Genomic DNA, 15,121 nt, shown 5'->3' on the forward strand with positions numbered 1-15,121 from the left:
TGGGTATGATGGCTGACACCTGTAATCCTAGCTACTCAAGAGGCTGAGATCTGGGGATTGCATTTCAAAGCCAGCCCAGCCACTAAAGGACTAAAGACTGTGAGACTTATCTCCAGTTAACCACTAGAGAACTGGAAGTGGCACTGTGGCTCAAGGGGTAGGATGGTAACCTTGAGCTGAAGAGCCCAGGGACATCAACCAGGCCCAGAGTTCAAGCCTCATGGCCAACCAAAGAAAAAAAAAAGTGCTAGGTGATTTACATTAATGCTTTTTATTATTTACAGTGTTAAAAGAACCTGAACAGTCTACTCAAACCTCTTGCTGTGAACCAGCAGAGCTTTTGAACAGGTAAGTTGGAAGAAAAGCACAAAGTTGGAGACATATGCAAATAGATGATTTGAAATAACATTTTTACAAATTTTGGTAGAGCTACAGATTGAATCCAGGACTTTGCACAAACAAGGCAAGAACTTTTGAGTTGCACTCCAATTCTCACCTAGAGATAATTTGCTTTTATTTTTGTCCTATTATTGCTGTGAGGTTATAGGTAGTAGAAACTTCTTTTCTTGTGTCTCAGCAGAAGCAGCAGTCGCTGCTCCTCCTTTTATATTTATTTATTTATTTATTTATTTATTTATTTATTTTTGCCAGTCCTGGGCCTTGAACTCAGGGACTGAGCACTGTCTTTGGGCTTTCTCTAGATTAGCGCTATACCACTTGAGCCACAGCACCACTTCGGTCTTTTTTCTGTGTATGTGGTATGGAGGACTCAAGCCTGGGCCTTCATTCATGCTAGGCAAGCACTCTACTAACTAGGCTATACTCCTGGCCCTCTCAGCTTCTTTATGAACCAAATAGTCAACCTTTCTGCATTTATAGTGGTATGAATTTGTGTCAGCCTGATGCTGTGACTTCTGTTTTTGTTGCTGGTCCTAGGTGTTGAATTTAGAGCCTGAACACTGTCTCTAAGCTTTTGTGCTCAAGACTAGTATTCCACCACTTTAAGCTACAGCTTCATTTCTGGCTTTAGTAGTTATTGGAGATTAGAGTCTCAAGGACTTTCCTGCCCAGAGTGGCTTTAAACCGTGATCCTCAGTTCTCAGCCTCTTGAGTAGCTAGGATTATGGGCTTGAGCCGCTGGCATCTAGACTGGAATGGTGCTTTTTGAAGGCAAGGAACAGGAAGAGGAGTGCCTTGAGGGCAGGTAGGCAAAATATTAGAAGAGAACCCTAGAGCAGTTGACTGTATGATGGACATGAATAGGATGGTAGACGTATTCTCAAGGTAAGCTAAGTTAGGTAGGTGTGTTCTTGCTTTCTTTTTGGTGCCTGTCTTTGTTATCTTTATTTCTGTATGTGTGTGTGGTCTTTTGCACTTTAACAAACATGTGGAAGAAAATGGATGCTTCATTTCTGAAGCCTCATATGAAGCCGAGCTCTCGTGTTACTAGCCAGCTCGGTATTCATATTTCTGATCAGTTGTACTTGGCTCAAATTTTTCTTAGTATTTTACTTCATTTTAACATGAGTTTGGGGTCTAGTTGTGCAAACAGCTGAAAAGGTCTTCCTCCAAAGTGGTAAAAACAGGTAGAGTTATGGCTATTAAAAGATTTCTGTAGAAGTTTATAGGTATTTTTTGTTGTTGTTTCTAGCATTCTGTATGTATAATTTTGCAGTTTTATGTTTCCTGAAAAGTTAACATGTGCATATTTTACCAAGCATCCTTAGGACTTCTCAGTTTTTTTTGTTTTTAATTGTAATTACAGTGGTTCCTAGTATAATCTGGGCTTCTCTGGACTCTCAGATTGTGAGGATTGTGGTTTGAGGCCAACCTGGACAAAAAGTTCACAAGACTCTTCAACCAATAATGAGGTGTGGTGGCATGTACTGTAGTCCTAGCTACACAGGAGTTTAGATCAGGAGTGTCTCCATTCTAGATCGGCCTGGGTACAAAACTGGTTTCCCAGATGGTTTCCGTCAAAACAGGTGGGCATGATGATGGGCTCCTGGGCCTACCATTTTGGGTACAGCTCAAAAATTGGGATTGCTCCTGCCTGTTGCAATATTGCAAAAAGAAAACCAAAACCCAAAATAGTTGAAAGTAACTTATTTGAAGCTCTTGGTGACTTTTCCCTGTACGGGCTACTTAGGAGGCTGAACTCCAGAGGATTGTGGTTTGAAAAAAGGGCTGTAGGTATGGCTCAGGTAGTTTGCCTGCCTGGCAAGTGTAAGACTCTGAGTTCAAGGCCCATTACTGCTAAAACGTGTAGTTAAAGATGTTTTTGTGGTGTGGGGGATTAGAGTCTCCAGTATGCTAGGTCAAGTATGTTCTGTCAGTAAGCTGAAATCTCCCTTCTCTCTAGCTCTTTTTATTTTGATATAGTCTTACTGAGCCAGGCTGCTTTTGAATTTGGGATCCTCCTTCCTAGCCTTCTGAGTTAGTGGGATTACAGATATGTGCCACCAGTGCCAGGTTTGGGGTTGGTTGATTATTTATTTAGTCCATCATGGGGCTTGAACTGTGGGCCTGGGCACTGTCTCTTACTCTTCAGCTCAAGGCTAGTACTCTACCACTTGGGCCACAGTACCACTTCTGGTTTTCTGGTGGTTTTAATAGTCTCATCTTTGGAGTTTAGAAGACATACAATTTAAAGGGTGGATTTTGTAGACTGTATTCACATTATTGGAATTAGAGTGAGGACCTTTACTGTTGGAGTAAGGTCCTTGACATAGTATGAACTTTTGAAATTATCTCTCTCTCCCTTTCCTCTTTCTCCCTCCCCCCCCATCTCTATCTCTCTATGTTTTTTTGTTGGTCATGGCGTTTAAACACAGGGCTTGGGTGCTGTTCCTGAGCTATTTCGCTCAACATTAATGCTTTGTCACTTTGAACCACAGCTTCACTTCCACTTTTCTGGTGAAGATAAGAGTCAGATAAACTTGCATGCCTAGGCTGGCTTCAAACTACAGTCCTCAGATCTCAGCCTCCTGGGCAGTTAGAATTATAGGAATGAGCTGCCATGGCCTGGCTTAATTAATTAATTAATTGCTTGCCAGTCCTGGGCTTGAGCTCAGGGCCTGAGCATTGTCCTTGGACTTTCTCAAGGCTAGACCTCTACCATTTGGGCCTCAGCACCTCTCTGGCTTTTTTCTATGTATGTGGTACAGAGGAATCGAACCCAGGCCTTCATGCATGCACTCTACCACTAGGCCAAATTCCTGATCCTAAATTTTTTATTTTTATTAAAGAATCTATTAACGTTGATTTTTACATCATATTTCAAATGATGTGTTTAACAAACAAGTATTCAGGAAGGGAATCTATATATATAATCACTGGTACTTAGATTTTAGAACATAATTAAAATTAGGCCGAGGGTTGGTATGTCATAGATACATATTAATCTATGTAATAAAATACTATGTCTGTAGAGTCGTAAATCTTTTTGTCTATGTAGTTGTGTTTATATTTCCAATACTATGTCCATAGCATCGAGTATGCAAATATTGAGTCATTGTTCTTATATTGTTTGGGGTAATAGCCACATATTAAGGATATGTGCTTTTTGTTAATTTGGTCTTGACTTAATCTCACTCAACATGATTCACTCTAGATTCACCTACTTCCCTGTGAATGCCATTATTTTATCTTGTCTATTAGCTATGTAGAATTCTATTGTATATATATACTACATTTTTTGTACCCATTCATCTGCAGTAAGGGCATCTGGATTGTTTCCATCGCTTGGCTATTGTGAGTAGTGCAGAGATAAACATAGCTGAGCAGGTGTCCTTATCACATCCTGGGTTATGATGTTCAGGATAGATGCCCAGGAGTGGTATGGCGGGACCATACGGAAGGTCTGTTTTCAGTTCTTTAAGAAACCTCCACACTGCTTTCCAGAGTGGCTGAACCAGCAGTGCAATAGGGTTCAACCCCGCCAGCATCTGTTATTGTCTGCATTCAGAATCTTGGCCATGCTAATTGGGGTAAGGTAGTATCTTAGGGTTGTTTTTATTTGCACTAAATTTTTATATTCTGGAATTATTATATAGTGGTAGAGATTGAATCCAGAGCACTGTCCATGTAACACATATTATTTACTATTGAGCTCTGTTCCTAGTCCCTAAAGTAGACTTTTTTTGGGGGGGTGGGTTGGGTTGTCCAGGGCACTTGAACTCTGGGCCTGGTTGCTGTCCCTGAGCTCTTTTTTAGAAGGGTTACATTATATTCACCAGATAGAAGATGCATTACTTCACAAACATTGATACCCTTTCTCATGTCTTGGTCCCCATTTCCCTCCCCCCACCCCTCATCTTATTTTCCCCACTTCCCTATCCTATTTCAAATAACCAAATAAGCATATATACACTATATCAGATAACAAGGTAAAATACTGTAACAATGTGAGATAACCAAGATTCCCTGAGCTCTTTAGCTCAAGGCTAGCAGTCTAGCCCTTGAGCCACGGTGTCATTTCTGGTTTTCTGGTGGTAGACTTTAGTGCCCAAGCTGGCTTTGAACTGCAATCCTCAAATCTCAGCCCTTCTGAGTAGCTAGACTTACAGGTGTGAGCCACTGGTGCCCAGCTTAGACTTTCTTTTTTGAGGCAGGATCTTTTTCCTTGTACCTCAGGCTCACCTGAAACTTGACATCATCTTTTCTTTCCCTCCTAAATGCTGGGATTATTGATGTGCCCCATCATGCCTCATTATATACTTTTAAAAAGTTTATAGATGTGTGGTGTATATGTTTTTATGCATATATATACACATATGCATATACGCATACACAAGACACAATACATATATATATACATACATATTTATGTATGTGTAATATATGTGTGTGTGTGGGCAGGGGTGTGGGTGTGGGTATGGTGGTAGTCCTGGGTTTGATCTCAGGGCCTGGGTGCTGTCTTTGAGCTTCTTCTGCTCAAATATAGTGCTTTACTACTTGACCCATAGCTCCACATCCAACTTTTTTTTGGTTTGCCAATCCTGAGGTTTGAACTCAGGGCGTAGGCACTGTCCTTGGGCTTTCTCAAGACTAGCACTCTACCTCTTGAGCCACAGCACCAATTCTGCCTTTTTCTGTGTATGTGGTACCAAGGAATCGAACTCGGGGGTTAGTGCCAGGGGTTAGCACTCTACCTGGTGCCCTAACTTTTTTTTTTGTTGTTTTGGTAGTTTAAGGGAGATAAGAGTCACAGATTTTGCTTCCTGGATTGGCTTTGAACTGTGATACTTAGTGATACTGTGATTGTTTTTTTGTTTTGTTTTGTTTTGTTTTTTTGCCAGTTCTGGGGCTTGAACTCAGGGCCTGAGCACCATCCTTGGGCTTTCCTAAAGGCTAGAGTTCTACCACTTGAGCTGCAGCACTTCCGGCTTTTTTCAGTGTATGTGATACTGATAGATTGAACCCAGAGTGTTGTGCATGATAGGCAAGCATTCTACCACTAGGCCAAACTCCTGGCCCTAGATACTGTGATTTTTAGTGGATAGGGTTGCAAGTGTGAATCACAATACCCAGCAAAAATTTGTATTTTTCTTTCTTTCTTTTTTTTTTTTTGCCAGTCCTGGGGCTTGAACTCAGCGCCTGAGCACTGTTCTTGGGCTTTTTGAGGCTAGCACTCTACCACTTGAGCCACGGCACTTCTAGCTTTTTCCATGTATGTGGTACTGAGGAATCGAACTCAGATCTTTGTGCATGCTAGGCAAGCACTGTACCACTAGGCCAAACTCCTGGCCAGAAAGCTTTTATATTTATTTATTTTTGTGGGTGGGCTCGAACTCAGCCTGGGCACTGTCCCTGAGCTCTTCAGCTCAAGGCTAAGGCCCTGGGCCTAGGCCTGGGCCTTGTCCCTGAGCTCTTCAGCTGGAGGCTACCGCCCTACTCTTGAGCCAAGCCTCACTTCTAGTTTTTTCTAGAGGTTAAGTGAGATAAGAGTCTCTGGTCCTTTTGTGCTTGGGCTGGCTTAGAACCTTGATCCTCAGATCTTAGCCTCCTGAGTAGCTAGGATTATAGGTGTGAACCACTGTAGCTGTCAAAAGTTTGTTATTTCTGAAGTGTTATTTATTTTGTTTGTAGTGTCATGGGTACATGTTCTGTATATATTTTTTTTCTAGTTCTGGTGCTTGAACTTAGAGCCTCAGTATTGCCCTTGAGCTTTCTTTCGAGGCTGGTGCCCTACCACTTGAACCACAGCACTACTTCTGATTTTTTCTGAGTATGTAGTACTGAGGAATCAAACCCAGGGTTTTGTGTATACTAGGCAAGCAAACTACTATGAGGCCATACTTCCAGCCCCTGTATAATTTTTTTGATGGTTTATTGAATTTTTATTTTATGTACAAATATGGTCTTTCATTGGGCTTGATGTCTTAGATAATCCACTCAAGAAACAAGATTGCTTAGTCCAGCTTAATGAAGTCCTTGGCATACTGGTGGAAACACTGCTAGCCCATGTTGAGCCCATACTTCTGGATCAGGCCATTAGCATACACATGGCAAGAGCAAGATCCCTGGCCGAATTTTCAGGGGTGATTCCAGTAGAGCTGCTGGGTCATGGGGCTTGAAATGTGGGCCTGGGCACTGACTGAGGTTTTCAGCTCAAGGCTAGTGCTGGTTTTCTGGTAGTTAGTTGGAGATAAGGGTCTCAGGGGTCTTTAGTGCCTGGGCTGGCTCTGAACCTTGATCCTCAGATCTCAGCCTCCTGAGTAGCTAGGATTACAGGTGTGAGCCACTGTGCCTGACTGGTTACTGATCTTGCTTCCACAGGTCCAATGAGGGAAAAGCCTCCTGTATAATTTTTTTGGGGGGGTCAGTTGTGGGGCTTGAACTCTGGGGCTTGGTGCTGTCCCCTGATCTCTTCAGCTCAAGACTATCAACCTACCCCTGGGTCTGGGACTTGTCCTTGGGCTCTTCAGCTCAAGGCCTTACCCCTTGAGCCATAGTGGCACTCCCATTTTCTGGTGCTTAATTGACGATTGAGAGTCTCACAGTGTTTAGTGCTCGGACTGTCTTTGAACTGTGATCCTCAGATCTTAGCCTCCTGAGTACCTAGGATTACAGTGTGAGCCGCAGCGCCTGGCTAAAAAAAATTCATTTTTACCCAACAAATATTTGACTGTTTACTTCAGGCCAGGTTCTAGACTGGCACAAGTGGTGAGCAAAACACACAAACACACACTGTCCTATCTTCCTAAGCTCCAGTGGGAGAAGATACAATTATTCACATGATAAGTCTTCAGCTTTGAAGCCTTTCTGCTCTTTGAAAAGATACAGTATCAAACCCTACCCTACATACTTTGTGTCAAGTTTTAGACCTGTGTGTTTATGTGTGTGTATGTGTATGAGTATGTTGGGCTTGAACTCAGGGCCTGGGCACTGAATTCTTTTTTTTTTTTTTTAAGTGTGGGTCATGGGGCTTGACTCTGGGCCCTGTCATTGTCCCTGAGCTCTTCAGCCCTACTCCTTGAGCTACAGCTCCACTCATTTCGATAGGAGTCGCTTGTCCATCAATGCCTGGTCTGTCAGTGTCCAGCCTGTCAGTGCCTGGTCTTGCTTTGAACCTCGATCCTCAGATCTCAGCTTCCTGAGTAGCTAGCTGTGCCCGGCTTGTCCCTGAATTCTTTGCTCAAAGTTACTGCTCTACCACCTTTTTTTTTTTTTTTTTTGAGTGGGTCATAGGGCTTGAACTTGGCCTGGGCACTGTCCCTGAGCTCTTCAGCTCAAGGCCACCACCCTACCCTTGAGCCAAGCCTTACTTGCCACCTGGAGATAAGAGTCTTAGCTCCTTTTGTGCTGGGCTTGCTTTGAACCTTGATCCTTAGATCTCAGCCTCCTGAGTAGCTAGGATTACAGGCATGAGCCACCATACCGGCTACTGCTCTTCCACTTGGAGCCATAGCTCCACTTCAGATTTTTGAGTGGTTCATTGGAGTTAAGAGTCTCAGGGGGCCTTCAATGTGACCTAGTGGTAGAGTGCTTGCCTAGCATGCATGAAGCTCTGGGTGCCACATACATGAAAAACCAGAAGTGGTGCTGTGGCTCAAGTGATAGAGTGCTATAGCGCCTTGACAATGCTCAAGGTCAGTCCTCACGCCCTAAGTTCAACCCCCCCCAGGCCTGGCCCCCCCAAAAAAAAGTCTCACAGGGATTTTTTTTTCTGCCTGAGTTGGTTTTGAACCCCAATCCTGAGATCTCAGAAGCTAGGATTCTTTTTTTTTTTGGTGGGTCATGGGGCTTGAACTGGGCCTGGGCACTGTCCCTGAGCTTTTCAGCTCAAGGCTAACAACCTTTCCATAGGCCTGGGTGTTGTCCCTGAGCTCTTCAGCTCAAGTCTTGAGCCACACCCCATTTCCTTGATGTTAATTGGAGATAAGAGTCTCAGGTCCTTTTGTGCCTGGGCTGGCTTTGAACCTTGAGCCTCAGATCTCAGCCTCCTGAATAGCTAGGATTATAGGCGTGAGCCACTGTACCTGGCGAAAGTTTGTATTTCTGAAGTGCTATTTTTTTTTAAAGTGAAACCTAATCTTCATCAGTGAATTTTCTTGATTTGTAATTTTGTGTGTGTGCGTATGTGTATATGTGTGTGCCAGTCCTTGGTCTTGAACTCAGGGCTTGAGCACTGTCCTTGGTCTTTTTCCATGAGGCTAGTGCTCTGTCACTTGAGCTACAGCACCACTTCCGGCTTGTCTATGTATGTGATACCAAGGAATTGAAACCAAACTTCCAATCTGATGTTTCTTTTTTCTTTTTGCCAGTCCTGGCTTGAACTCATGGCCTGAGTATTGTTCTTGGACTTTCTCAAGGCTAGAGCTCTACCACTTTCTAGGTATGTGTTACCGAGGAATAGAACCTGGCTCTTAGTGCATGCTAGGTAAGCATTCCCCCACTAGGCCAAACTCCCGGCCCTGTTGTTTCTTTTGTAAAATTTTACTTATCACAAAGGTGACATACAAAGGAGTTAGAATTACATAAGTCAGGTAATGAGTGTGTTTCTTTCTGGACAGTATCACTCCTTCCCTTCTAGTTTTTCCCTCCTGTCCCTATGCATAAGTTGTATAGTTCATTTTCACCATAGCATATAGTAAGGTTTATTATATTGTTATTATTATTTTTTGCCAGTCCTGGGCTTGAACTCAGGGCCTGAACACTGGCCTTGGACTTTCTCAAGGCTAGAACTCTACCACTTGAGCCTCAGTATCAATTTCAGCTTTTTCCTATGTATGTGGTACTGAGGAATCGAACTTGGGTCTTTGTGCATGCTTGACAAGCATTCTACCACTAGGACAAACTCCTGCCCATGATGTTTATTATTTTTTAAATATCATTTTATTACTAAGGTGTGGTACAGAGGGTTTGCCATTTTATAAGTCAGCTACTGAGTACATTTCTTTTTTTTTTTGGACAGTGTCATTCCTTTTCCCTATCTAGTACCCCATCCCCACGTTACATAGTTCATTTTCCAGAGTGTATAATGAATAGCATGATTGTATTTGTTCACCATTTTTCCCTCCCTTTGTGTGCTCCCTTTGACCCTCCCCCTAAAGAATCCCCAAAGTGAAAACAATGCTACCAACAATAACAAAAAAACCTGTATGTTTCTATTTCCTGAAGTTTGTATTAGGCAGCAGTTTTAGAAACGCATTTGTCTCGGCCCAGAATTTGGCCTAGTGGTAGAGTGCTTGCCTAGCGTGCAAGAAGACCCCAGTTCGATTAGTGGTACCACATACATAGAAAAAGGCCAGAAATGATACAGTGTAGCCTTGAGAAAGCCCAAGGACTGCACTAAGGCGCTGAGGTTAATAAGCCCAGGACTGGCAAAACAAACCAACAAACTCATTTGTCTTGGGTATTCTGTGGCTACTGCATAGAGCATTAAGAAAATACTCTGAATGTCAACTTCCATCAGACAAGATTTTTAAAATATTTTGTATTAATTGTAGTAAGTGTCTGAGTATTAGAGAACTGTCAGACTGGTAGTGGTGAATAGAAATTTTCTAAGATTTTAACTTTTTTCTGAAATAGTCTGTTGCCTTTTCTTTCTTTTTTCTGGTCTTTGGGCTTGAACTCTGAGCCTGAGTTTTTCAGCTCAAGACCAGCGCTCTGCCACTTGGAGTTACAGTGCTACCACTTCTGGTTTTCTGGTGATTAATTGGAGATAAGAGTCTCAAGGACTTCTGTGCCTAGGTTGGCTTTGATCCTCATCTCTCAGCCTCCTGAGTAGCTAGGATTACAAGTGTGAGCCACCAGTACCTAGGTTTATATTGATTTTATTTATTTAATTTTAAAGTAACAGTTTTGAAAAAATTGCTAAAGACCCGAGTCTGATAATCCTATTTGTGTGTCTGCTGTTCTTTCAAGAGAAAATGATTTTCCGTGGAAAAAAGTTGCTAGGTCACAATTCTGAACTGTGGCATGTTCCCATGATTTGGTATGTAGCAGAAGTTCTGCCTGCTTCCCATTGGAAATGTGTATGTACAGGTAACAAGATTAATGCAGTTTATACTGTTCACTGAGTTGCCAAGTGCATTCTTTTTTTGGTTGGCGGGGGGAGTGAGTCACAGAAGGGTGCTGGTACTGAGGCTTGAATTCAGGGCTGGATTGCTCTCCCTGGGCTTTTTGGCTCAATGCTAGTCCTCAGCCATTTGGCTTTTTTGTTTGTTAGTTGGAAATAAGTCTCTGGGCTGGGTTTGGACTGTGATCCTCAGATTTCAGCCTCCTGAACTGTTAGGATTGCAGGTGTAAGCCTCCAATGCCTGGTACCAAGGGCTCCTTTTTTTTTTGGGCGCATCATGAGGCTTGAACTAAGAGCCTGAGCACTGTCCTTGGGCTTTCTCAATGCTAGTGGTCTGCCATTTGAGACACAGTACCACTTCTGGCTTTTTCTATGGATGTTGTATCAAGGAATTGACCCTGGGTCTTCATGCAAGCACTCTACCAGTAGGCCAAACTCTTGGCCCCTGTTTTATTTTTTGTAATTGGTTCTTTTTTCCTTCCTTCCCTCCATCCCCCCCCCCTTTTTTTTTTTTTTTGCCAATCCTGGGGCTTGAACTCAGGGTCTGGGCACTGTCCTTGGACACTTTTTGTTCAAGGCTAGCACTCTGCCACTTGAGCCACAGTGCCATTTCTGGCTTTTTCTGTATGTGTGGTACCCAGGACTCAAACCTAGGGCTTCATGCATGCTAGGTGAGCACTGTACCACTAGGCTATGCTCCCTGCCCACCAAAGACATTCTTAAATGTCCTTTTTTCTTTTTGTGAGTACATAGCACTAATAGAATAACTTCCAGTAAAAATGTGGTGTCATTAACTTGAGGATGTTATCAGTAGTTTTACCCATCATTATATGATCACTACAAGAGCCATAATGAAAAAGGCAGGAATTTCTTAATAGGATTAGGATGAAAATCTTTTGAGCACTACAGAAGTTCTGAAAGAGTTTGTAGGCCATACTTTGTGAATAACTACTTGGGGGAGTTGAACAGTTCTTTTTTAAAATTTTTTCCTGTGATTAGAACTTATACTCAGTGCTTTCTCTCATTGGCTTGTGTTCTACAAACTGAGTCATGCCTCCAACCCCTAGAATAATTCTTAGCATTACAATATATATGCTATATGCATTTTGTTTGTGTGTATGATACTGGGAATACACCCAGGGCCTCATGCATACTAGGTAAACTGTTTACAACTGATCATATCTAGTCTAGAATGAGTTTTTAGAGTTAATTTAAAAATTGAAATTGGATGAACATATCTTTGAGGTTTAAGAATAATTTTGGTTCTGGGGATTGAGCTACATGCCTTATAGATAAGCACTTCCTCTGCCACCAATTGAGAGGGCCTTTTAGTGCTTAAGAGATAAAGATTTGAGGTAGTCCTGATCTGTTATAATTCCTTTAGAAGTAATTTATACCAGTACTGTCTCAACCAAACTTGTACCTAGGTTAAAATGTCCTCTCAGTTTACACCATCTTAAATATTATAGCTATGTACACAGGTACATTGTTGAACATATGAAATATGGCTAGTATGATTAAGGAACTTCCTTTTTTTTTTTTTTTTCCAGTCCTGGGCTTGAGCTCAGGGCCTGAGCACTGTCCTTGGACTTCCTCAAGGCTAGAGCTCTACCACTTGAGCTTCAGCACCTACTTCTGGCTTTTTTTCCCCCTATGTATGTGGTACCTACTGAGGAATTGAACCTGGGTCTTGGTGCATGCTAGGCAAGCACGCTACCATTAGACCAAACTCCTGGCCCCTTGAACTTTTTTTTACAACAAGTTCTTGTTATGTAGTCCAGACTAGATTTGAATTTGTGATCCTCCAGCCTCAGCTTCTTGAATATTATGATTGCAAGCTTGAGTTACCATGCCTGGCTTACATTTCTTTAGATTTGCCTAGTGTCTTTTTTTTTTTGAAGATCTCATCTAGGATATATTACATTTAGTCATGTATCCTTGGCTTTTCTTGAGTCAGCTAGTTCCCTTAAGACTTTACCTTGTTTGATACCCTTGAGTTCAAAGACTTTTGCAAGTTACGTATTTTGTAGAATACCTCTTTCTTTCTTAGAGTTTATTTGATGTTTTTCTCATAATTTGATTGGGGTTGTCAATTTTTGGATAGCTCCTAGATGAGGCAAAGGGCATTTCTGCCATGTCATATCAAATTCATGGCTTTGTCCGTGCTAGGCGAGCACTCTACCACTAGGCTATGTGTCTAGCTCCTGTTACTGAACTTTTGTGCTCAAGGTTTGTGTTCTACCACTTGAGACACAACTTGCTGTGGGTTTTTGGTGGCTAATTGAAGAGTGTCCCAAGTAGTTGGGATTGTGGGCTTGATCCACTGGTACCTGGTTCTCACTTCTTTTTTTAAGACTGATTCTCACCGTTTGCTATCTTTACTCTGGTTGGCTTCAAACTTGATATCTTTCCTCTAGAGTAGTTTGGATTATAGGTGTGTACCTGTAGTCTCTTTTCTTCTCTCTTTTTTGTGGCTTATAGGGCTCTTTTTTTTCCTTTGAGGTCACCAGTGACTCCCATTATTAAAACCAATGAAGACTTTGTAGCATTTTCTCACTTAAATATTTGATTTTTTTTGCATTTTTATTAAAATTATGACTGATCTTTATTTTACACATTGATATATTTCAAACCAATTAGGAAAAGTGTTACCTATGGTTCATTCAGAAGTGAAGGTTAGCTGGGCTTGGTGGCTCACTCCTGTAATCCTAGATGCATTAACAGGTAATCTGGTTAGGTAGTAGCGGATAATGTTACTAGCATCCATCAGATTTTTTTTTTTTTTTTTTTTTTTTTTGCACCAGTCCTGGGCTTGAGCTCAGGGCCTGAGCACTGTCCTTGGACTTTCTCAAGGCTAGCACTCTACCACTTGAGCCTTAGCACCACTTCTGGCTTTTTTCTATATGTGGTACCGAGGAATCGAACCCGGGTCTTTGTGCATGCTAGGCAAGCACTTTAACCACTAGGCCAAACTCCAGGCCCCATCCATCAGATTTTTATGTTGGATCAAAGAAAATATTTTAGCACAGGATTTCCTTTAGAAATCCTATTCTTAGATATTTTGGTATGTGAAATGTGTTATGGAAAATGTTAGGGTAAACCCTTGAGTATTAGAGAACTTGCAGGCAGCTTGATCTTTAACTGCTTTGTGTGGTTGTGCATGTGAATAGGTATGCATGTATATATTTGTATGTGCTAGTCCAGTGTCTTGAATCTGTCCCTTAACTCTCTCACTGAAATTGTTAGAATTGGAGCTCTACACTGGAGCCATGTCTCCACTTCCAGCTTTTTACTAGTGAATTGGAGATAAGTGTCTGAGTGCACTAGCTTCAAACAACAATCCTCAGATTTTAGGCTCTTGAGAAGCCAAAATGCCTAGGATTGTAGGCATGAGCTACCTGTGTGTGGCGTTTTAGTAGTGTTTAATATTCTTCACTCTTGTACTTGGGATTTAAGATCAAGACTTGATAATTGCTGAGTAGCTCTACCATTTAAGTCACAACTCCAGCTCCTTCTTCCTAGTTTGTTTGTTTCCTCCTCTTCCTCCTCCTCTTCCTCATCTTCTTCTTCCTCCCTGCCCCTCCCTCTCTCCCTCCTTTCCTCCCTCCTTTCCTCCCTCCCTCCCTTCCTTCCTTCTTTCCTTCCTTCCTTCCTTCCTTCCTTCCTTCCTTCCTTCCTTCCTTCCTTCCTTCCTTCCTTCCTTCCGCCCTACCCTTGAGCCAAGCCTCACTTCCTGTTTTCTAGAGGTTGATTGGAGATGAGAGTCTCAGGTCCTTTTGTGCTCAGGCTGGCTTTGAACCTTGATCCGTGAGGTCAGCTTCCTGAGCAGTTTGGAATTCCTGTAGTTTTTTTTTTTAACTTCTGTTTTTAAAAATATAGAATGTTTAATTGTAGTTGGTAACCTAATTTTATAGATCATTAGGAAAATTCAATTCTTTTCTCTTTGCAACCATAACCGGTTAGGAATAATAAATTAAAAATGTTACAAAACAGGGCTGGGAGTTTAGTCTAGTGGTACAGTGCTTGACTAGCATTCCTTGGTACCACATACATAGAAAAAAGCCAGAAATGGTGCTGTGGCTCAAATGGTAGAGTTCTAACCAGCCTGTGATTGTACTGTGTACCTTAAGAAAAAGAAGTTGAAACAAATGATGGTGGGATCTGGAGAAAGAAGAACCCTAGTGCACTGCTGGTGGAAATGTAAACTAGTACAACCACTCGAAGGCAGTTTGGAGGTTCCTGAAAAAACTAAAAATAGACCTTCCCTATGACCCAGCCATACCACTCCTGAGCATCTACCCTGAGCATCATAACCCAGGATGTGATAAGGACACCTGCTCATCCATGTCCACTCTGCACTATTCACAATAGCCAAGTGATGGAAACAACCCAGATGTCCCACTGCAGTTGAATGGATACAAAAAATACATATATACAATGGAATTCTATATAGCCAACAGTCAAGATAAAATAATGGCATTCACTTGGCAGTGTATGAAGCTAGAGTAAATCCTGTTGAGTGAGATAAGCCAAGACCAAAGGAACAAAAGGTGCATGGTCTCCTTGGTATGTGGATATTAGATCCAAAGAGTACAG

At 42.0% G+C, this 15,121-nt stretch overlaps 1 protein-coding gene and 1 pseudogene across 3 annotated transcripts in view; one reads left to right on the top strand and one right to left on the bottom strand.

Annotated features, from left to right (window-relative positions):
- Positions 1-273: 273 nt before the first annotated feature.
- Positions 274-15,121, top strand: part of Gigyf2 (GRB10 interacting GYF protein 2) — a 132,804-nt gene continuing 117,956 nt past the window's right edge. For all 3 annotated transcript variants that reach the window (XM_090355052.1, XM_090355053.1, XM_090355055.1), the window contains exon 1: positions 274-348. The gene's annotated coding sequence lies outside the window, so the exon portion shown is untranslated. The remainder of the gene's footprint in view (positions 349-15,121) is intronic.
- LOC150048928 (small ribosomal subunit protein uS14 pseudogene) lies at positions 6,414-6,569 on the bottom strand (annotated as a pseudogene).

The sequence above is a fragment of the Megascapheus bottae genome, chromosome 21 (genome assembly GCF_031878675.1).
Source record: "Megascapheus bottae isolate mThoBot1 chromosome 21, mThoBot2.hap1, whole genome shotgun sequence".
Taxonomy (NCBI): Eukaryota; Metazoa; Chordata; class Mammalia; order Rodentia; family Geomyidae; genus Megascapheus; species Megascapheus bottae.